Raw genomic sequence first — 25,008 nt, 5'->3', positions numbered from 1 at the left:
ACCAAAATAATAATATTGATGATAAATGTAATAATACATTTTGATTAGCTAATTATATTTGATTATACTGGTTATATTTATTGTCATTTAAGGGGGGAAATTATAACCTAAATCTTGTGGTTATTTTGCTATGAGCCTCAATAATGATGTTTCTATTGCATTCATTCATAAACACTTAGATCATTGTTCATTCCTGGTGACTTTAAGGTCACTTACATAGTTAACTGCTACATTTTAAAGAGGCAGCTAGGCAGCTCAGTGTACAAACTGCTACATTTGTAGTCGAGAAGATAGGTATTTAAATCATCCCCTAGATACTTACTACCTATGTAGCCCTTGGTAAGTCACTAAAAATTTCTGAGCTCCAGTTTGTTCATTAATAAAATTGACATAATCATAGCATCTACTGCACAACATTAGCATAAGGGCGAAATTAAATAAGAAAAGTAAAGCATTTTGCAAATCCTGATGTGTTATATAAATAACTATTATTATTATTATTATTACATTTAACATAAAGGAACTGGGGCTCATAAAGGTTATGCAGGTTAAATGGAAAAAAGTAAAAATTATTCATGCTTAATAAAACAAATTCTCTGGATTGTAATGAAAGCCTGGACTTTGCTAGCCATGGGGATAGAAGATAGGGAAGAAATAATAAGACATAGTTGAGGGGTTTTAGGTAATTTGAAGTGAAAGCATTTGGTAAGCATTTGAATATGAGAGGAGAGAAATAAAAATAACATGAAGAATTTTGCTGTAAGATACCCTAGAGGATGGCTTTTCACTTGGTAAAAATACTCATATATATATATATATATTTAAATATGTATTTTATATACATTTTTAAAATATGTATATATATACATATTTTTAAAATGTATATCATATAAATATGTGCCTCTAAGTGTCTACATATATGTGTGTATTTGTACATGCATATATGTACCAACTTACATATGTAAGTATGTTACTGTAGTTCAGGCATTTAATTCCTGTCTGATTCTGATTTTTGTGATGCCATTTGGGGTTTTCTAGATAAAGATACTGAAGTGGTTTGCCATTTCCTTCTCCAACTCATTTTTACAGATGAGGAACTGAGCCAAACAATAAAGTGACTTGAGCAGGGTCTCACAGCTAATAAGTATCTAAGGTCAGATTTGAATTCAGGAAGATGAGTCTAATGCCTCAGACAACTCTTCAAACTAAGAAATCTGCCTCTGTGGGGCCAGATTACATACTAGAAGGCACTACATAAATGGAAAAAAAAAAGATCTGAACCAAAATAATGATGATGATGATGATGATGATAAATGACAGTGCCTGACACATGGTAGGTGCTAAACAAATGTTAGCTAGCAGTAATAATTATAAAAATATTTAGCAGCGGTGGTTCTGGTGCTGGTGCTGGTGGTGGCAGCAGTAGTAGTTGAAAAAAATGTGTCTAGTCCCTGGTTATTCTTTATGCTTGCAATATTCACTCAGTTAATATTGCCAGAGGCAGTATATAGCAGACCTTAGCAGTGACAGCGTGGGATATGGAGAATTGCCTTTGACACTTCCCCAGCTCTGTGACTATGGGCAACTTACTAGACCATTTTGAGACTCTGGAAGCTTTCACAAAGATTTTTATCCTCACTGGGCTTCAAGTAAACCTCTCAGATTATAAATTCTGGATAGGATTTGTATTGGTGTAAAGTGTTCCACACTGACAAAATCACAGGTCCTCATAGCTAATGAGTTGCACTGCTTGTATAGTGCTAAGGTGATATTTTCTTGTGACTCCAAGTGAAGAGTTGATAAGTATTTAAAAGCCACTCATATCCAGTACCTTCAGTCAACAAAATCTATACTGTTATATTTGCCATTTGAGGTCAGGACTGAGGTGGCGTCAAGGTACACACTTTTGCCAAAGCACCTGCCTGACCATAATAGTGGGACAAAACAAAAGCTATAATTGGGCAATTACCAGCTGAGCCTCTGAGCCAAAGAGTAAAGAGGGGGCATGAGCCAGAAATCAAAGCATAGATGATTAGGGAGTTACAAAGCAGAGCAATTACATAACCAGATAAAAAAGCAAAAGAACTATACCAGATTTCTAAGTTTAATTAGGATATATGGGAGACAAACCACAGCAGGATAGGCCCGAGGCAGGTGTGAATGAGGCAAAGGAAAAAGCAGTGATTGCCAAGGAAACAGTTTGCTTTGTCATTGTCTCTGCATCTTCCTAATGTCAAAGATATTTTTTGTTATCTATTGGCTAAATCCACTCCATTAAGTGATTAGCAGATTTAAGCCATAGGACCCATCGCAATACCCCACCTTTTAGATCTTCCCAGGTCCTCAAGGCTTCAGTATGGTTTAACTTAATTAGTGGCAACCTTCTTTGGGCTCCAGGATACATATGTTTTGGGTAGACTCCCAGGATCTTTCTTCAGGCTCCTAGCTCCTCCAATTTAAAAAATATATCCAAGATGACTGATGATGTGAGAGTTAAAAATTGCTTTTTACTCAAACATCTTCCTATCTATTTATAGTTATCAGGAAGGGAATGGGAGTTGGATTCCTAAAATAAAAGTAAATAGGTTAGGATGTGCTGGTAAATGTTTACAACCACTCTCTCTGAATATGTGTGCGTGTATACACACACACACATATATACACATATATACATTTATATGAACACACATTTTTAAGATTAATCCATAGTATTAATGTTTTCTTAAGGCTAGGCAATCAACCAAACAACAAATTAAGCCTCATTTTGTAACAATTGCTCACACTGAAAACTTGACAATTGGTATCCATTTAGATGTACTCTTATCAGACTTCTGTATAGGTTTGTTTGGAAAATTGGGTGCATCTATATTAAAGCTAAAAATTTTAACTAAGAGACCATAGAACTCACCACCTTATAATTGAGAACATTCCTAGCACTATTTCAAATGGTTTTCTACAACTTTGATCCATCTGAAAGTCTTGGGGACAGTTAAGGCTGATCCCTGATGTGTAATATATATCAGGCCATTTGGTAATGTCCACTCCTTACTCTTATAAGGCTTTGGATTTTCACAATATGATTCCGTCAAAGAAAGGAGCATATAGGGCTATCTTGTTGATAGGCAGTGTATTTAGCAGTTCTGATTCTATTCCAGGATGTGGTAAGCAAATTTTGTTTGACAGTTTTGGATAGAAAAGTGAATCAGAAAGACTTCAGGAAGCTCTCCCTTATCTTGTCACTTCACACATCAGGGAGTAGTGAGAAGAGAAATGGCCTGAGTTAGAAGGTATGTGTTAGATACATTGGCCACTGGACTTGCTCTGTAATTTTGTTTCCTTATCTATAAAATGGGAATAAAAAATACTTACTTCTCTAACAGGATTATTGTGAGGATAACATGAAATAATAAATGTGAAGGCATCTGGTAAACTGCAAAGTCCCACAGAAATGTGTTATTGTTGATTCATGTGATATGAACCACATGGGAATATATGACAAAAATAAGAAATAAAATCCACCATACATAAGGTATGTCTACAAATATTTCTATTGCATAGACATAGTTACAGTGTTCCATTTCAGATAATTATTTTCTCCAGCCAATAACTACGAAGTGGATTGCTGATTTAATGAGCCATTTTTTTTACTTCTATATAACTTTACTAAAATATTTCCGCAAAGGCAAGAGTAATGTAACCTAATGCACAGTTTGTAACACTGTATCTTAATTAAAATGCAGAATATAGGAAAATTTATGTTTGGCATTTAAAATGGCAGCAGAATTTAAACTTTCTTGATTGATTTCTCAGGCTTTCTACTATTTAGCCAAATAGGTTTGCTTGCTATTCTCTTTATACAACTTTCTATGTGCTTATCTATACATTAGTAGAAGCTGTCCTTTTATCTAGAATACTCCCCTTCTCAAAGTTTTTCCTGGTAGAAATCATAGCTTTATTTGGGGTTTACTCAGTTGCTACTTCCTTAATAAGGCATTTCGTGTTTAATACAGTTAATTTTTTTTTTACCCACTACCAAATTTACTTAATTGTATTAACTTTTCTGTGAAAATAATAAGCTAATAGAAGGTTTGAAGGTTTCAACCTTGAGGTTTGGAAACATTCTAACATGTCCTTGTATCCTCAGCACATTGAACAGGATCTTATACAAAGTAGATTTTTAATAAGGTACTTGTTTATTTTAACCAAATTAAATTGAATTACCCAGATAAGTTAGGCAAAAAATCCACCAAACATGAATTTTAGTATTTCAGGGAAATATAATTTAGGTATAAATTATTAGATAATAAAATCTTATAATTCATGTGTATTGTAAAAGCATACTTTTATATACCGTTTCATATGATATAAATGGATTTTTTCTATTAAAGAATTGATCATTTCATTTTTGTATATTATAGGCAATTTTCAATTACGTATAAGGAGATTATCAGTAATTGAAGCCTTTCTGTCACTGATTTGGGTCCTAGGAAGTATAACTGAGTAAGGATTTGCTCAGTATTGATTAGGTATTGAAAAAGTTTAGTAGTTACCTGAACATACACTTGCTTTTGGACTTTGGGTAATTGAGAAATTACTTTTAAACAAATGTGTAATATTTAGTTTTGTAAGCATTTAAACATGGAAGGAAGAACAGGAGTAACTTATACTCCCATACTACTTTGAAGATTTGACTAACAGTTGAATTATTATCTCATATTTATGCCAAAAATGTGGAAAATGTGTTACCTATAAAGCGCTTGATTTCAGTTCATAATGAGAACTGTGATACTAGAGAACATAAGAATAAGGAAGGACCTAAAATTTTGGGGTTTTTTTAAGACATAAAAGAAATTGCAAAATCAAGTGAACATATTACACTGGATATGTGTATGAATTGCCATGATTCTAATTAATATACATATGGTACACACATATGAGTACAAAAATATACATATATGGGTAATCTATAAAAATCTATACAGTTTAATTCTTTTTTTTTTTTTTGGTCTTTTGGAGGGTAATTGGGGTTAAGTAACTTGCCCAAGTGCCCAAGGTTACACGGCTAGTTTTGTGGGGGGGTGGGGGGGGTCTGTGGGTGGGTGTGTGGGTGTTAAGTGTCTGAAGTCCGAACCGAACTCGAACTTGGGTCCTCCTGACTCTGGGGCCAGCACTTTACTCACTGCGCCACCTAGCTGCCCCTCAGTTTAATTCTTTAGTAAAGAAAGAATCCAAGATGCAAAAACAACAGAATACTTGCCAATGAAGTTTTTAGCATTATAAATTACACACACACAAACACACACACACAAACACACATATACATATAATAGTAAATGAAAGTCTGGTACATATCTACCTATGTTGGACACTTAAATGAGGAAAGGTGCCAGGTGCCAGAAATTTCCTGATCAATTTGATGAGTTTACCTTCCAAAGAGTGCCTTTGTTTCAGACCTTTGATTGTCCATAACTCTCTCACAGTATAGATATGATCACTGACAGCTTGTTAAAAACAAAACAAACAATAACAACAAAAAATCCACCTCTTATTTATGTCTCAATGGCTGGAGGCTAAGAAGAATCAATCCACTGAGTTACAGCTATTACAGTGTCTCTTAGGTGATGGATTCAATGATGTGGTTTTTTTTTCACAAATTTGTTTATCTTGGTCCCTTTAAGGATGGATTATTGGAATGAACTGACTTTCTTTTTTGAAGACTATAAAAGTCAACCTACTCATATGATCAATTTGTTTGGGGTTTTGTTGTGGTGGTTGTTGTAGTTTTTTTGCCTTTTGTCTATATTTCTTGTGTCCAGGTATCATTAAAAGATGCTCTTGGGGAATGGAGGGGAAGCTCCTACTATGTGTCAAAGACTGTACTAAATGTGCTAAAATAAATTTTATCTTATTCAATACTTACAACAACCCTGTGAAATAAGCATTATTATTCCTCCCATTTTAAAACTGAGCAAAATGAAGCAAATAGATATTAATTTGCTCAGGGTCATAGTAAGAGTTTGAGGCCTGATTTAGACTCAGGTTTTCTTGACTCTAGGGCCAAAATTCTATGTACTGCACTACCTTGATGCTGTAACTCCAAGCAAAAGCAACTTTCAGGTTGGGATTACAAACATAGCAAACTCCATTTATTCAGTGACAGATTAAGGCAAGACATTCACAGAACATTAAAATACAGCATTCACCATGTGTAAATCAATAATTTAGTAAGTTCTCAATTCAATCACAAAGTACTAAGGTCCAAGTATTCTACCCTGGGCAGTACATTCATTTAATCAATCACAAAGTCTTCTCTCTATTCAACTGGAGATTAGTTTCCAATCATAAACAAAGTACATTCATTTGGTCAGTCACAAAGCACAAAAATCAATGTACTCCACCCCAGGATCAAATTGAATTACAATTATCATCAATTACCACCAAGCACATTCTCAAAGGGGCAGTGGAGAGCACAAAGGCATCTACCCCTAAGCCACAACAAGGTTATGACATCATCACAGCATTAAATACCCAAGGAGAGGTCTTTTCTTCATCTTGACCTGAGGTAAGTTTTCAGCCATCTCTATTCCTGGGAAGACAAAGTTTAACAAAGCCACAATATACATTGCCAGAGTCCTCATCAATTCACTCTCTACCTGCAGAACAATCTCAGGACCCCTAAAAACATCAACAAGATCCTCCTCCAAGATTTCTGTAAACATAAAACAAGAAAATCCTCCTTCAGGGCTTCTGAACCAACAGTAAGGTTCCAGGACCTCTGCAATAACACTGTCTTTTACCAGCAGATAAATCTGGCAAAGTAACATCAAAATAGACAGAAAAATACCAGCACCACAGTCATGCCTCCTCATTTCTTGGCAGCTCCAGGTGGCAGTTCTCAAAAGTCCTGGGCAGTTCCAACTGGCCTTCAGCCATCTGGGTGGCTTGGGTTGGCAGTTCATTCTCTCTCTCTCTCTCTCTCTCTCTCTGCCTCCACAATTCTTCTGGCCTCTCTCTGCTTGGACCTCTCTATCCACAGCACCAGCTCCTCCCAGTTCAGCCCCCTCTCTTCTGTCAACACAGTCCATCCCACAAGTGGATTCACAAGCTCTGGGTTTTAACATTTAACCCAAAACCAAGTCAATACAATACAAGGGGGATCTTTAAATTCCACTACCATTATGCTGCATGTATTATGCAACAGATTTTTGGGGATAGAACAGAGACCAGGGAATTGAGAATATACTTTCTTTTCTTTTTTTAAAGCAATAGGGGTTAAGTAACTTGCTCAAGGTTACATGGCCAGTTATTTCTGGGTGTGGTGCTGAGTATCTGAGGCCGGATTTGATCCAGGTCATCCCGACACTGGAGCCGGTACTCTTACTCGCTGAGCCACCTGGCCGCCCCTAAGCAATTGGGGTTAAGTAACTTGCTCAAGGTTACACGGCCAGGTGTTTCTGGGTGGGTGCTAAGTGTCTGAGCCCGGGATTTGATCTCCAGGTCTTCTCAACACTGGAGCCGGTGCTCTTACTTGCTGTGCTACCTGGCCGCCCCGAGAGTATACTTTCTAAAGCAAGACATGACAGAAGGTAAGGCAGTGACAGAATATCACTATGTCTAACAGAAACACATATGGTAGAGGCTGACATATGTTTGTCCTCTTGACCCAAAAGAGGAGTAAATGAATAATATCATTCCTCAATTCCTTTCTCTTAGTTATATTTCCTAGGCAATGTGGATTCTAGACAAGAATTTGGGCCAGCATCTAAACTTCTAACAAAAGAAAAGAGAGTTCTTGGTCAGTATTAGTCTTATAAATTGCCTTGATTAACCCATGGCATGGAGGACCAGAAAATATGTACTTTTCTCTCTTACCATGAGTTATTCAGACATCACAGAATCAATGGAATGTGATCTGTCCATCTAGCATCCCAAAGTTTCTCTTCTAGGGAGAGTAAATTCTACAGTGTGGTATTTAAAGTCTTATTAGATGGTGTGGGACCCTGTGGATGGGAAGAAGATTCACAAAAAAATATTAGGGATTGACCTTTAGGAAACTTAAATTCACTTTCTTTCTGAGCTGGCATTGAATTTGAAGGACTTTACAGCTTTTGTGGAACAGTAGGACTCATGAAATAGGAGGAAAATTATGTTTAGTTCTTTATGTGTTTTCTGTGTCTAAGGGCTTGTGTGAGCCCTTTGTATCTTTTGTATTTTCCATGGAGTGATATAAAGGCCTGATATGCATCAGTTACTTTCAGGGCCCATAGAAGAAGTAGGACCTATTACCCTACATACTATTATATGGAGACCCAAATTATACACAGGTGACATTCAGAGATTTCTTAGAGTGAATGGAGAGGCATCAAACTAAAACAGATAAACCAGCTCTCCTCAGTATGACACCCTAACTGGGTGATCTCAAAATCTTGACACCCTGGGCACATGGACACTTCTACATTTACATATCATTAATGTTGGTTAAATCTTACAGAAAGGAAAAAAAAAACTCACCAAAACTGAGTGAGTTTATTCTAAGTGAAAAACTTAACACAAGTAGGAATGGTTTTTTATTGTTTTAATGGGGTTAATAATAAGTTCCCACTAATAATTCAAGGATGATTGGAAATTTATGATGTCTCCAAGGTGAATGGGATTCTAAATTCAAATTATTTAAGCTTGTCTTGAAAAGGAATAATGAAGAAGATAAATTTTGTCAATTAAGAAGCTATAAAGATTTGGAAAAAACAGCTACAGATAAAAAAGGAAATAAATTTGAATGGTCTATAGGTTAGGAGATCCAGATGTCATAGAACTAACTAGGATTTTAAAGTATTTGGATTTTAGCTACTAAAATAACTAAAATTGTAGGCAGCAGCTTGGCATAGGTGATATGTTCTCTGAGTCAGGATGGTCTGTACTCAAATTCTACCTCTTATACAAGTTGCCTGTGTGATCATGCACAAGTCTCTTAACTTCTCAAGACCCTAAGCAATTTTCTAAAATTATAAATTATGGAGCAGATGCTGAGGGCATGTTATCATTTTAAATTTCCTATATCAATTAAATAATCTAATCCAAAATACCTGATTTGAGCACTGACATAATCTAGTATATGCCTGTTTATTTTGACCCCAGAACATTGCCACCAGTAGGTTTGTGTAGGAAAAAGAGGTTCCATTGTTATCATTCCACATTTTGGGATAAGGAAATGTATTAAAAAGAAAATTAAGTACTAATCTATAAGATCTGCTGTCCTCACAAAGTAATATGAGTTCCAGTATTTTCTAGTGCATGAGACATAGTGTAGAAAATGAGATGGTTGGTTAGGAATTTATCAATCCTTCTCACAGCACAGATCAATTAACTCATCCAGTGAATTATTTGTCACTTGATGGTAGCTTCTAGTCTGATCAGTCCAACTTCTGGGTACCAAGGAAACTAGTTATGAAATCCAGCTATGTACTAGCTCAATCCCTCATGCAAAATTAATTTCCTCATATAGAGTAGGTGGTTAATAACTGAAAAATGAATGGAAAAAGATAATAAATGTCCATTACTGTTTTAGGTGCCATAAGAAGTACAAAAGATTTGACCAAATCATCCTTACCCTCAAGATGTTGTCAATCTACTTAGATAGATTAAACATGGAAAAAGAAAATAAAGGCTAAAAGGCCACACAGAAAATCCCTGAAATAATTTAAGTATTGACTATTCATAAATTCTGAGGAAATTAAAAATAAAATAAACACCATTTAGAGTAGGTATAGTCATAGCTTTAAAGGAAGATGTAATTCTTGTCTTCAATTTTAAAGGGTATAATTTAGATTGAAGTAAAAGAAACATAGAACTTCTAGTTATTTAAGTATTACAAGTCAAAGCATGAAGATGAAAATGCATAGGGTATATATGTATTTAAGAACAAGATTGAATAAGTAAAATTGTGACTATTGATGGATAGCACCTAATGCCTTTCGATTTTATTTAATATAATGTTTAGTAGGAAGCCATTTTAGGTTCTTGAAAAGGAGGTGGGTGGCATGACAAATTATGCATTTTAGTAATATCCACTCTATGCTTAGATGAACTAAACCCAAAAATCCCTTCAAGGAAGTTATTTTCAGCAACATTATGCATATGAGATGAGAGAGACCTGAATTTGTATGGTACATGTGGAAATAATAATAGAAGACTGAATATGAAAACCAATGAGAAACAAAAAATGAGAAGGGCTTACTGAGACTGAGGACCACAAAGTCCAACGAAAAAGTCAAGATAACTCTAAGACTTTTCTTTTTTAGGTACAAGATGGTATTGGCAGAAAGAAAAAAAATGGAATGAGAATTGAGTTAAATGGAAAAGATAAATTCATTTTAAAACACTTTCAATTTAAGATTAATATAAGTGAGCATGTTCTGTAGATAACAATGCTAAGACAGATGAGAGGTCAGGGATGTATATGCCTAGTGATTTAGCAAATGTGACATTTGTGAAGTGCTTATCAGAGTGTCTGGTATATAGTAGGTACTGTGTTAATGTTTACTCCCTTTGCTTTTGATATAAAGGTGAGAATAACCTACAAGTAAGTGACTTCTCTAAGGCAGAAAGTGGAATATTCAAAGTTAATAAATAAAAGAAATATCTGAATTATCAAATTTTAAGTATTGGTGGGATACAATGTCTTAGGAGGTAAGAGGAGGTAAAAAGATTTTTAAAGAAGGGAATATGTAAAAGCATTTACTTAAGAAGAGAAACTGAAAACTAAGAAGATTAAAAAAATTTAAAGCATAGGAAGACATTCTTGTTTCCAAAATTTAATCTCAATAGATAAATGAGATTGTAGTAGTCAAATTAATGTTATAACCTACTTACTTGTTCAAGAAATTTACCTCTGAAATTTAAAAGAACGAAATTGTACTATAATTCTCTCTCACTAGCAACATGCATATAGTCACTTAATGTCTTTCTTTAAAAAAAAAAAACTATTTACAGGCAGCTAGGTGGTGTAGTAAGTAGAGCACTAGTCCTGGAGTCAGTAGGACCGGAATTCAAATCCAGACTCAGGTACTTGACACTAGCTGTGTGACCTTGGGCAAGTCACTTAATCCCAATTGCCCTACCTTCCCCTCTCCCCCCAAAAAAAGAATATTAAAAAATATTTTATTATAAACTTAATAACAGGCATTTCCATAACATAGTAAAATAGAAAAATCATTGCACATAAAACTGCAAATCTCTCATGTACAATTTGCTATTCCTCTTATATAATAAATTTATCATGTGATGCATAGGTATGTTATTATATATGTACTTGTATATACATATATGTAAAATCATTCTACATATACTTCTATTTATCAGTTATTTCTTTGGATTCAGATAGCATTTTCCTCCATATGACCTTTGTAGTTAATTTGGGTATTTATTATAATCAACATGACTTAGTCACTCAATGTTGTTCTTGAAACAATATTGATGTTACTGTATACAACATTCTATTGATTCTGCTCATTTTGTTCTTCATTATTTTGTATAATTCCATCCATGTTTTTCTAAGATCATTGTGTTCATCATTTCTTATAGCACAGTAGTATTCCATCACAATCATATCTGACAATTTGGTCAGCCATTCCCCAATTGATAGGCATCCCTGCAATGTCCAGTTCTTTGCCACTACAAAGAGAGCTACTATAAATATTTTAGGATATATAGGTTCTTGTAGCATCAAGCACCCCAGCATCCCCAGGGTGGCTGCCACCACAGGTTCTTAGATCTGCTTAAGATTTTTCTAAAGGAAAGCAACTCAAAGTGGGTTAACAACCTTGTTTTAATAAATCAAATATATCATTTACCTAGTTCAGGGGAAAAAGTTACCACCCCAAACTTCAGAGTATACCAACAGAAGTTACAAGCACAAGTTACAAGAAGAGAGAGAAACATTTCAGGCAGACAGGCCTCCAACTGTGTGACCATTACATCCATACCTAATCACAGTTACGAGAGAGGGAAGCATCCACATCTGGGTTTTCAAAGCTGGGGGGCTCAACAGCTGCTCAGAGTCTTGTCTGGTGAAATCACACAACACTTCTCAAAGTGAGCCCCAAAACAAAGCCTCGCATCAGGGTTTATATAGCCTTCTCCTGGCTCAGAGAACGTAACAACCCTCTTGACCCCCTGCCCAATCAAAAAGCAATCCTGAAAGCCAAGCCTCCTGCCACAGGTGCACTTAAGTCTATCAAAGGGCCTAGGGGCAGGGAAGATATTAAATTTCCATTCCCACAACAGTTCTTTTCCTTTTTCCCTAACCATCTTGGGAAACAGACTTAGTAAATGTATTGCTGAGTAAAAGGTAGTTTAATAATTCCTTAGGCATAATTCCAGTTTGTTCAAAGATGATTGGATTTATTAATGATTACACAAATTGTGAATTAGTGTCCTGATTTTTCCACATACCCTCTAACATTGGTCACTTTCCTTTTCAATCGTTTCAGACAATTTGATAGGTGTGAAATTACATCTCAGGGCTGTATTGCTTTTCATTTCTCTAATCAATAATAACATAGAGGATCATCTCATATGACTTACTTTGCTTTGATTTCTTCATCGGAAAATTTCCTGTTCATGTCCTTTGACCATCTATTAGTTTGATCATTTATCAATTGACTCAGATTCTTATATATTTAACAAAATTCTTTATATATGTAAGATAAGAGACCTTTACCTGAGAGACTGTCTATAAATGTTTTACCCAAAATTTCTACTTTTCTTCTGATCTTGGCTAAATTTGTTTTCATTTGTATAAAAACTTTTTAAATTTAATATAATCAATATTATCCATTTTGTACATCATAATGCTCTCTCTTGTTTATTCATAAATATTTGATAGGTAATATGTTCTACGTTCTTCAAATTATCTTGTAATCTCTCTTTATATCTAGATCATACATCCATTTTTACCTTAACTTGGTAAATGTTATAAGAAAATGGTCTATGCCCATTTTCTGAAAGATTGCTTTCCAGCTTTCCCAACTACTTTTATTTACTTATTTTTCCTGAAACTTAAGTTGTTACAATTGTCAACAAAAAATTATTGTAGTTATTCATGGTTGTAAATTGTATGTCTACTCTTTCACAGATCCACTTTTCTATTTCTCAGCCAGTACCAGATAGTTGATACTTACTGCCTTATAATATGGTTTAAGATCTGGTGCCACTATTCCTCCTTCTTTACTTTCCCCCAACATTAGATTCTTTGATATTTTTGACTATTTGTTTTTCCAAATGAATTTTTTTATTTTTTCTAATTCAGGGAAAAAAAAATTGGTAAGTTGGGATCGATCACATTGAATATATGAATTAGTTTAAGTAAAATTGTTATTTTTATTGTATTGGCCAATTCATGAACAATTAATTTCTCTAATTATTTAAATCTGATGTTATTTGTATAAAAAGTTTTTTTTTAATAATTTTGTTCATATAGTCTCTGGGTTTGTTTTTTTCAGGTATACTTCCAGGTATTTTATACCATCTAGAATTATTTTAAATGGGGCATATTTTACTATATATTCTTGCAGTATTTTGTTTGTGATATGAAGGAATGTTGATGATTTATGTGAATTTACTTTATATACTGCTACTTTGCAAAAAATTTTTATTGTTTCAACTAACTTTTTAGTTGCCTTTGACATTTTCAATGCATGTCATCATATTGCCTGCAAAAAAATATGTCATTATTTTTTCTTTTTTCCTCATTCCCTATTCTGATTCCTTCTATTTCTTTTTCTTCTCTTACTACCATTACTAAGACTTCTAATACAGTACTGAATAATATTGGTGGGCCTTCTTCTGATCTTACTGGGCAAACTTCTAGATTATCCCTATTACAAATAATGCTTGCTAATGATTTTATTTAAATGCTTTTTATCAATTTAATGAAAAATCCATTTATACCTATACTTTCAAATATTATTGACTAGAAATCTGCCATACTTTTATCAAAAGCTTTTTCTTCATTTGTTGTTATAATCATATGATTTTTGTTACTTTTATTATCGATATAATCAACTATGTTAATAATTTTTCTAATGTTAAGCCATTCTTGAATTCCTGGTATAAGCCCCACTTGTTCCTAATGCATGATCTTTGTAATATATGCTTGTTATCTTTTATCGTCTATTTTATTTAGGATTTTTTTCATCTATATTCATTAATGAAATTGGTCTATAATTTTCTTTCTCTGTTTTTGCTCTTTCTGGTTTAGGTTTCAGCGTCATATAAGTTTCATAAAAGGAGATTGATAGGATCTCTTCTTTGTCTATTATTCCAAACTATTGAATATTAGCATTAGTTGGTCTTTAAATATTTTATAGAGCCTTCCTTCGCTCCCTTCCTCCCCCCTTTGTCTCTCATCCCCATCTTTCCCTATTCTTTTCTCCTTCCTCCTTTGCCCACCTAGATTATGCTGTGATGGAGATGGCTGAGGAGGTCATGGGGCCTTCCAAGGTGGACATCATGGGGTTGTTCCAGGACAGGCTCTCCAAAATGGTCATGTATTTGACCAGAGAGCTGACAGTCACCAGTGAAGACTATAACCTGGAAAATATGAACAAACTGACTAGCTTGAAGTGTTTAGGAATGTAAGATATTGCAGGAAACATAAGTAGAAACCTAAAGAACTTAAACCAGAAATATACAGCATTTCAGCCTTATCTAGATCCCATCACTTTAATTGAGGAGCAAGCAATAGCTCTTGAATAGGCAGCTTACAAATTGGATGAATATTCAAAGAAACTAGAAGCAAAGTACAAGAAGTTAGGGAGGTGATGAAAGACTTCTTTAACACAAAGACTTTAACTACAAGAATGTTTCATAAGAGCTGAAATAAGTGGGGTGGAACTTACCACTATGCTGCAATTCCCACAAGGAAGCAGTGCTGCTAATCCAAAGAGAATCCCAGCCTCCACCTTTGGTTTCATGTATACTGTCCGTGTCTTGATAATTTCCTAAACCTGTAGTCCCTGGAATTTTATCTTAACATATGCTTCATGAGATCATCCCCGCCTAGAGAAGACACACATGAGAGACTCTGATCTACCTCTCTCCTCCCTCCTTCCCTAGGTTTTCAACTTGGACTCTCAGTTTTGAATGTGCCCCCCACCCTTTTCATAACCTGTTATTGAACTTAAATAATAAATGGCAACTTATGAAAAAAAATTAAAATAAATATTTTTATAGAATTCACTTGTAAATCCAACTTGTCCTGGTGCTTTTTTTTCCCAGTAAATTCATTTATGGTTCCTTCAATTTCTTTTTTTTAAGTATTTCTTCTGATAATCTAAGCAGTATGCATTTTTTAAATATTCTTCCGCTTCACTTTATTTGTGAAAATTATTGTAATAAAATTAAGCAAAAAACTCCTTAAAACTGCTCTGATTTCACCTTTGTTAGTGGTACATTTGCCCTTTTCATATTTAATTCTAGTGGTTTGGTTTTCTTCTCTTTAAAAAAAATCGCATAAACCAATAGTTATGTTTTCTTTAATAACACTAACTCCTTTTTATATTTTGTTTTATTTGTTAATTCAATTTTATACTAAATTTTATTAATCTCACCTGTAATATATATGATTTCCAATTTAGTGTTTAATTAGGGATTTTTAGTTTGTTCTTTTTCTAGACTTTTTAAAAATTTCACATGCAATATATTGGTGTATCAGCAATGCCATATTCACAATGCCTATAGAGATTACAAATATGCTGATATAATTATCCATCACAAAATACATCAGGTTTGCCATTTGGGGAAATAAACTAGAAAATTTATTAAGATACCAAAAGACTGAGTCCCAAAACCAGAAAGTGAAAGCCATCAGAGTAGTTATGATATTGGCACAGGTAGATAAAGTAGAAAGCACCCACATTTTCAAGCCTTTAAAACAGAACAGGCTACCTCAGGCAAAGGTCCTCCTCTCCCTACTCACAGCAACCACCCAGCGTCCTGGAAGCACGCTCCCAGCAGCTCCGGCCCCTAGCAGTCCTCAGCAGGAGTCCTTAGCAGAAAGTCCTGCTCCCAGCAGCTCTGGCCCCTGGCGGTGCTCCGCAGGGGTCCTAGCTAAAAAAAAAAAAAAAAAAAAGCGCAACCGCAACCAACCGCCAACCACAGGACCATTAGCTCGGCTTTCACTTTTTCTCGCTTTCCGCTTTCTCTTGCTCTGCTATGTCAGCACGTCCATGGGGCATGGGAGATCTTTAAATCCTATAACCCTTACAATTGGTCTATTCTTTCTCTATTTTATAGATATAAGCATACAGAGAGATAAATTTTCCTCTGACTATTGCTTTTGCCTTATCATATGTCTTCTCCTCCTTGTTATCTTCTTTAATGAACTTATTAGCTGTTTTTATGGTTTGTCTTTAAAGTACTCTTTGTTTAAGATCAAGTTGTTTAGTCTCAAATTAGTTTTTAATTTAGGTTTCCATGGTGCCTTATTAAATATAATTTTTATTGTACTGTGATCTGAAAATGATGCTTTTTAAAATATTTCCATTTTTTTCTTCTTTTAACCATAAAAATTTTATGCCCTAATATATGGTCAGTCTTTGTAAAGGTACCATGATATGCTGAGAAAAAAAGTGTATTCCTTTCAAACACCATTCAATTCTTTCCAGATATCTAGCTTATCTAAAATTCTATTCACTTCCTTGACTTCTTTTTTTATTTATTTTTTGTTAGATTTATCTAGTTTTGAGAAAGATTGATTAAAGTTCCCCACTATTATATTACTACTATCTATTTTCTCCTGTAATTCGTTTAACTTTTTAAACCTTTACATGCTATAGTATTTGGTACATGCAAGTTTAGTATTGATTTTGCTTTATTGTTTATGGCACTTTTTATTAAAATGTAGTGACCCTGTTTTTCTCTTTTAATTAAATCTATATTTTGCTTTAACTTTGTGTGAGATTGTGATTGCTACCTTGATTTTATTTTTTGCATAGACAAAGCATAATAAATTCTACTCCATCTCTCTCACTTTTCTCTTTTTGGAGGGGGAAGTCAGGGAAGTTGGGGTTAAGTGACTTGCCCAAGGTCACACAAGTAAGTGTGGCAAGCATCTGAGTCCAGATTTGAACTGAGGTCCTTTTGACTCCACGGCCAGTGCTCTATTCACTGTGCCACTTGGCTGCCCCTCCAACTCTCTATTTTTAACTGTATGTATTTATCTTTTTAAATGTTTTTTTCTTGTAGGCAATATATTGTATTCTCCCTTTAAATCCATTGTACTACCTGTTTCCTAAGACAACCTGAGAAGATATCAGGAAAGACAAGATCTCCAGGGGCTGAGGGTTGGCCTGAGTGAAGTGCAAACACCTTCAGGCCTACTCCTCTGAATCAACAAACAACAAGCCCTGGGGGCAGCTGGTTAAGGGAGCAGTGCATGCCTCAATAATTTTTACCTCATGGCCTCAGGAACTTTCACACAGGGAACAAGGAGGGTATCAGATAGATAAATAGGGGAAGACTGAAGGACCATCCACTGTCTCAAGATGCTAGGCCTCACAGTGCTGACCAGACATGATCCCAGACAACAGCTGTGAAAAAAAAGGAGTGAGCACAAACCCAGTGAGTGCATTACCACAAAGAGCTAAAACATTGCTATGGCAGCATGTTTGGGGCCCCTAGTCTTCTCTTAAGGGAGGAGAGGAGTGCCTGAGATGGGGCCCCAGAGATAATTCAGATAATAAGAGCAAGAAGCACCTGAAAACTGGGGCATCATTGCCCACAACTCAGGATTAAAAACTGATTACAATAATAAGCTACTAAAAATAAACAAATTAAAAGTAAAATTGAGTAAGTAAAGCAAAAAGAACCCCACCATAGATAGCTACTGTAGTGAAAAAGAAGATATGGGTTCATATTTAGAAGAAGATAGTGAGGTTCAAAAAAAATAGTTATTTTGGGCACCCTCCTAATAGCTCTGGCAGCTGCAAGAAAACAGCAATTTGGGCCAAATCATGCTCCACTCTGGAAGTGGAGTTCTACCATGGCAAACAACTCAAAAGTCAAGTAATTGGCTGGCAGTATGAGCAAGCAGAAGAAGCAAAAATAGACTATAGAATCCTTTTGGGGGGATAAAAAGGATCAATGCATAGAGCATGAGGTAGACAAAAAAGTCAGAACTCCTGCATCAAAAACCTGCAAGAAAAATATAAACTGGTTACAGGCCATGGAGGAGCTCATGAAGGATTTTGAAAATCAAGTAAGAGAAGTAGAGGAAAAATTGTGAAGAGAAATGGAATGAGGCAAGAAAATACGGAAAAGTGAGCCAACTGCCTGCTAAAGGAGACCCAAAAATTCACTGAAGAAAATAACATCTCAAAAAATAGTGTAACTCAAACAGCCAAAAGAGGCCCAAAAAGCCAATGAGGAGTAGAATGCCTCAAAAAGCTGAATTGCCCAGATGGAAAAGGAATTTCAAAAACTCACTTAAGAGAATAACTCCTTCAACATTAGATTGGAGCAATTGGAAGCTAATGACTTTATGAGAAATCAAGAAACTATAAAACAGATAAAAAAAAATAAAAGAATATAAGGCAATGTGAAATATGTCATTGGAAAAACCACTCACTTGGAAAATAGATCCAGGAGAGATAATTTAAAAATTATTGGACTACCTGAAAGCTATGATTAAAAAAGAGCCAAGACACTATCTTTCAAGAAATTCTCAAAGAAAATTGCCCTGATATTTTAGAAACAGAGGGCAACATAAAAATTCAAAGAATTCACCAATCACCTCTTGAAAAAGATCCCCAAAAGAAAACTCCTAGTAATATTATAGCCAAATTCCAGAGTTCCCAAGTCAAGGAGAAAATACTGCATGGAGTCAGGAAGAAACAATTTGAGGATTGTGGAAACACAATCAGGATAACACAAGATGTAGCAGTTTCTACATTAAGGGACTGAAGGGCTTAGAATATGATATTCCAGAGGTCAAAGGAGCTAGGACTAACACAAAGAATCACCTACACAGCAAAACTTAATATAATGCTACAGGGGAAAATATGGTCATTCAATGAAACAGAGGATTTTCAAGCATTCTTGAGGAAAACCCAGAGCTGAACAGAAAATTGTAATTTCAAATACAAGAAGCAAGAAAATCATGAGAAGGTAAACAGGGAAAAGAAATCATAAGGAACTTATTAAATTTGAACTTTTTACATTCCTACATGGAAAAATGATAATTGTAACTCTTATATAAGACTTTTCTCGGTATGAGGATAGTTAAAGGGAATATATGTATGTATAGGAGGGTATATGTGTATATAACTATACATGTGTGTGGGCATATGCATGTTAATATATATATAGGCAGAAGGCACAGAATGAGTTGAATATGAATGGATGATATCTGCGATATAAAATTAAAAGGTGAGAGAGTGATTTATTGAGAGGAGAAAGGGAGAGATGGATTAGGGTAAATTATCTCATATAAAAGAGGCAAAAGAAAACTATTACAATGGAGGGGAAGAGCAGGAAGGTGAAAAGGAATGGGACAACCTTATTCTCATTGGATTTGGTTTAAGGAGGGAATAACATACACACTCAATTAGGTATCTTACCCTACAGGAAAATAGGGAGGTAGAGATAAAAGGGGGATGATAGAAGGGAGGGCAGATTGGGGGAGAGGGTAGTTAGAAGTAAATGTTTTTGAAAAGGGATAGGGTCAAAGGAGAAAACAGAAAAAGTGGGGGGTGGGATAGGATGGAGGGAAATATAATTAGTCTTTGACAATATAACTACTATGGAAATGATTTGTGTAACTACACATGTACAACCTATATTGAATTGCTTACCTTCCCATTGTGGGTGGGTGAGGAGGGAAGAAGGGAAAAAATCTGGAACTCAAAGTTTTAAAAATAAATGTTTAAAAAAATTGTTTCTTACATGTAATTGGGAAATAAGATATACAGGCACTAGGGTATAGAAATACATCTTGCCCTACTGCAAAGTTAGGGGGATGATGGGGGTGTATATAAGAGAGAAAAGATTGGGGGAAGTGGTATTCAGTAGGCTTGCTATTTTGGGGTGGGGATAGGGGAAAGACCAAGAGGAAAAATTGTAACTCAAAATCTTGTGGAAATGAAAGTTGAAAACTAAAAATAAATAAATAAAATTTAAAAAAAGTTATTCTTACCCCAAAGAGCAATGTCAAATGATCACAAGCTCAAATAGAATTCTTGGAAGAATTTAAAAAGGACTTCAAAAATCAAATAAGACAGATAGAGACAAAATTAGAGAAAAAGTTTAAAGCAATCCAAAAAAAAAAAAAATTAAAAACATTAAAAGAAAGTCAACCAATTGAAAAAAGAGATCCAAAATCTTAAGGAAGAAAATTTGGGCAATGGGAAAACACTGATGTTATATAACACAAGGAATAATAAAACTAAATTGAAAGAATGAAAAACATCTCAGAAACATAAAAAACAATCTGATAAACAATTATTTTAAAAAATGACACACAACTATTGCATCAAATATTTCCCCCCAGATCACCAATAATAAAATAAAATAGATTAACACAAATTTGAAGCTTCATCTGACACCCAACAATATGCTAAAGTTGACAAAAGATGAAAATAATAATTATCGAAAGGACAACAGGAAGACTATACACACACAGAGATATATACACATATGTATGTGTATGCATACATTCCCATATATGGTAATAGAAACAAATACACTATTTGGTAGATCTTTGAATTGTTCTAATAATTCTAAGGAACTTGGAGTAATGCCCCCCCCCCAAATTACTTAATTAATTACTCTACTTGGAACCCAGAGATCCTGCTGCTAGATATGGATACAAAAGTAGTCAAAGATAGAGCAAAAGCTCTTTTATATACCAAAATATTCACAGCAGCATTTTTTTGTCGTAGCAAAGAACTAGGAACAAAATAGGTATCCATTGATAGGGAATGGCTAAACAAACTATGGTATCTGTGTATAATGCAATATTACTGAGTCATAAGAAAAGATGAATGTGAAGAATTCAGAGAAATATAAGAAAATATTTATGAAATAATGTGGAGTAAAGTGATCAAAACTAGGAAAACAGTATATACAATGACAAAACAATGTAAACGGGAAAAATAAGAAAGTAAAAATAAATAGCTAAACTGTGGTACATTAATATAATAGGCTATAAGTGTCCTATAAGAAATACTGAATAGGAACAATTCAGAGAATAATAGGAAGGCATGCAAACTAATACTGAGTTAAATAATGCACCCAAAGTAATATACCCCAAAACTATAACTATATAAACACAATGAACAAAAGAAAAAAAAAATAAACTGAATGTTGGGAAATCATAATGGCTAAATTGGGTCCTTGAAAAAGGTTTAAAAAGTGCACCTTCCTCATTTCATTGTACAGGGTCAGACACATTTAACGTACTGATTAATTTGACTGAACTTTTGTCTTTTAAAATTCTTATTACAAGATAAATATTTTTGAGTAGAGAGCATGGATATATTTACAGATGAATGTGATGTTAAACTACAATGCATCAATAAAAACTATATTTTTAATTTAAAAAAATGATCTGAGGAACTGATGGAGCATAGATAGATAAGAATGGTTGGAATACCTGAAAGTTAACCATGTGAAGCTTCAAAGGGGAATATTAATTTGTTTGAAGTCCAGAAAGTCCTTTTGGAAGAGCTCAAAAACTACTTTAAAAATTAAGTAACAGAGGTAGCAGAAAAATTGGGAAAAGAAATAAGAGTTGTGAAGGACAATAAAGAAAAAAGAATCAACAGCTTTGAAAAGGAAGCACAAAAATTGAATGAAGAAAACAACTCCTTAAAAAAAAGAATTGGAAAAATGGCAGGGGGGGGCATTAAAAAAACGACTTTAAAAGTAGAATTGCTCAAAATCAAAAGTTGAAAAATAACTGGCCTGGAAAATAAATCCAGGAGAGATAATTTAAGAATTATTGGACTACCTGGGGGTTATGCTAAAAAAAAAAAAAAAGACACTAGATAGTGTATTTTTAGAAGTTATTAAGGTAAACTGCCCCCAGGTGGTAGAACCAGAAGGTGAAAAAGTAATTGAAAGAGACTGAGCATTGTTTGAACCTTAGTCTCAACAGATTTGTCTCAAACAGGGAATAAAATACATACTCAATTGCATATAGAAATTTATCTTATCCTATGAGAAAGTAGGAGGGGAAAGAAGAAAGAAAAAAAGAATATGGGCAGATATAAGGGAGGGCAGAAATAAGAGGGGAAAGGGGAAAGAAAGGGGGGTTGATAGAAAAGAGGGAACATTGATGCAGGTGGTAGTCAGAAGCAAAAAACTGGTGATGAGGGATAGGGTGAAAGGAGAGTGAAAAATATAAATGGGGGAAAATAGGATGGAGAGAAATACACATTTAGAAATCCTAAATGTGAATGTGAATGGGATGAACTATCCCATAAAAGAGAAACAGATAACAGAGTGGATTAAAAACAAGAATTCTATGATATATTGTTTACAAGGAACACATTTGAACCAGAGAAATACACACAGAATAAAGGTAAAAGACTAGAGCAAAATGTTTTGTTTCAGAGGAAATTAAAAAATAAATAAATAAAGCAGGGGTAGCAAACCTGATCTCAGAGTAAGCAAAAGTAAAAATTAGTTTTAATTAAAAGAGATAACGAATGAAATTGCATCTTACTAAAAGGTACCATAGACAACGAAGTCATATCACTACTAAACATATATGCATCAAGTGGTGTTGCACTGAAATACTTAGAGGGAGTTACAAGAAGAAACAGACAGCAAAATTAGACTAGTAGGGGAAATCAACTTCCCCTCTCAGAATTAGATAAACTTAATCATAAAATAAACAAAAAAGAAGTTAAGAAGGTGAATAGAAGTTTTAGAAAAGGTAGATATTATAGATCTCTGGAGAAAATTGAATAGGGAAAGTAGGAAATATACTTTTTCCCCAGTGGTATATGGCAGCTACACAAAAATGACCATATATTAGGACATTAAAAACCTCATTATCAAATGCCAAAAGGCAGAAATATTAGGTGCGTCCCTTTTATATCATGATACAATAAAAATTATGAGTAATTGTAATGGTAATGGAATGCTGAAGGTCTTCCTGACTCTTGGCCCCTTGATTGGTTTAAATTAATCTGATAACCTTCCCTGATTTGAAAATATACTCCGTCCCCTAAATGCTGAATGTGGTCACATGGAACCTGTGGTGGGAGGGTTGTTTTTCAGGAATGTCCACACCTTGTTACTTTGTGATTGGGCAGTGGGTCAAGAAGGTTGTGACTTTCTCTGACCTAGGAGAAAGCTATATATAATCTGATGTGAGGTTTTGCTCTGGGGCTCACTTTGGGAAGAGTTGTGTGATTTGGCCAGATGAGACTCTGGGTAACAATTGAGCCCCCATGGCTTTGAAAACTGAGATGTTGGTGCTTCCCTCTCTAGTAACTAACTAGGTATGAATGTAATGGTCAGACACCTGGAAGCTCTGTCTGCTAAATAGTGTTATTTTCTGTTGTAACTTTTGTTTGTATTCTCTTAAGTTCAGTGTGCTGACTTTTTCCCCTGAACTAGGTAAATGATATATGTTTGATTGATTAAAGTAAGATTGTTAACCAATTTTGAGTTGCTTTTCTTTAGAAAAGCATATCTAAGAATCTGTGCTAACAACCATCCTGGGTATGCTAGGGTGCTTGCTGCTACAGTAATATGGAATCATGAAAAAGATGGGCTAAAAATGAATTGGAAAATAAATAATCAAACAACAAACAGTAGAAACAAGTAACAATTTCATCAAAGAGAAAAATAATAATTAGATAACATACCAAAACATATGGGATCCAAGGAAAGTAGTTCTTAGAGGAAATTTCACATCTAAAAGTGCTTGCATAAATAAAATAAGGAAAGAGGAGATCAATGAGTTGGACATGGAACTAAAATTGCTAGAAAAGAGCAAATTAAAAATCTCCAATTAAATTTCACATTGGAAATTCTGAAATTCAAGGGAGAGATTAGTAAAATTGAAAGCAAGAAAACTATTGAATTAATAAATAAAACTAAGAGCTGGTTTTACAAAAAAAGAAGAAAAGATCAACAATGAAGAAGAAATTAAAACAATAATTAGAGACTCTTTTACCCAACTACATGCAATAAATCTGACAATCTAAGAGAAATTGATGAATATTTGCAAAAATATAAATTGCTCAGATTAATAGAAAAGGAATAAAGTATTAAATAATCCCATTTGGGGGGGGGATGAGAAAAACATCAATGAATTCTCTAAGCAGCAATCTCCAGGGCCAGATGAATTTACAAGTCCATTCTACCAACCATTTAGAGAATAATTAATTCCAATACTATATAAACTATTTGGAAAAATAGGTGAAGAAGGAGTCCAACCAAATTCTTTATGATACAAATATGGTGCTGATACCTAAACTGGGAAGAGCCAAAGAAAGAGAGAAAATTACAGACCAATTTCTTTAATTAATATAGAAGCAAAAATTTTAAATAAAATATTACCAAAGCAATTATAGCAATTTATTGTTAGGTTAAGACTATGAACAGGTGGAATTTATACCAGGAATGCAAGGTTGATTCAATATTAGGAAAGTACCGGTATAATTGACCATATCAGCAACAAAATTAACAAAAATCATATGATTACATTAATAGATGCAGAAAAAGTTTTTGAAAAAATACAACACCCATTACTATTGAAAACAATAGAGAGCATAGAAATAAATGGAGTTTTCCTTCAAATGACAAGTATCATCTATCTGAAACCATCAGAAGCAATGGGGATTAGCTAGAAGCATTTTCAATAAGATCAGGGGTGAAAGGATGCCCATTATCACCTATCCCCATTTTCATTCTTTGCAAATGATATGATAGTTAGAGAATTCTAGAGAATCAGCTAAAATTTAACAACTTTGGCAAATTTGCAGTATATAAAAA

The sequence above is a fragment of the Petaurus breviceps genome, unplaced genomic scaffold, assembly GCF_028583685.1.
Source record: "Petaurus breviceps papuanus isolate PSGF00001 unplaced genomic scaffold, PetGlider_PUasm1.0 90579, whole genome shotgun sequence".
Taxonomy (NCBI): domain Eukaryota; kingdom Metazoa; phylum Chordata; class Mammalia; order Diprotodontia; family Petauridae; genus Petaurus; species Petaurus breviceps.
The sequence above is the reverse complement of the archived record's forward strand: the minus strand, read 5'-3'. Positions refer to the sequence as shown.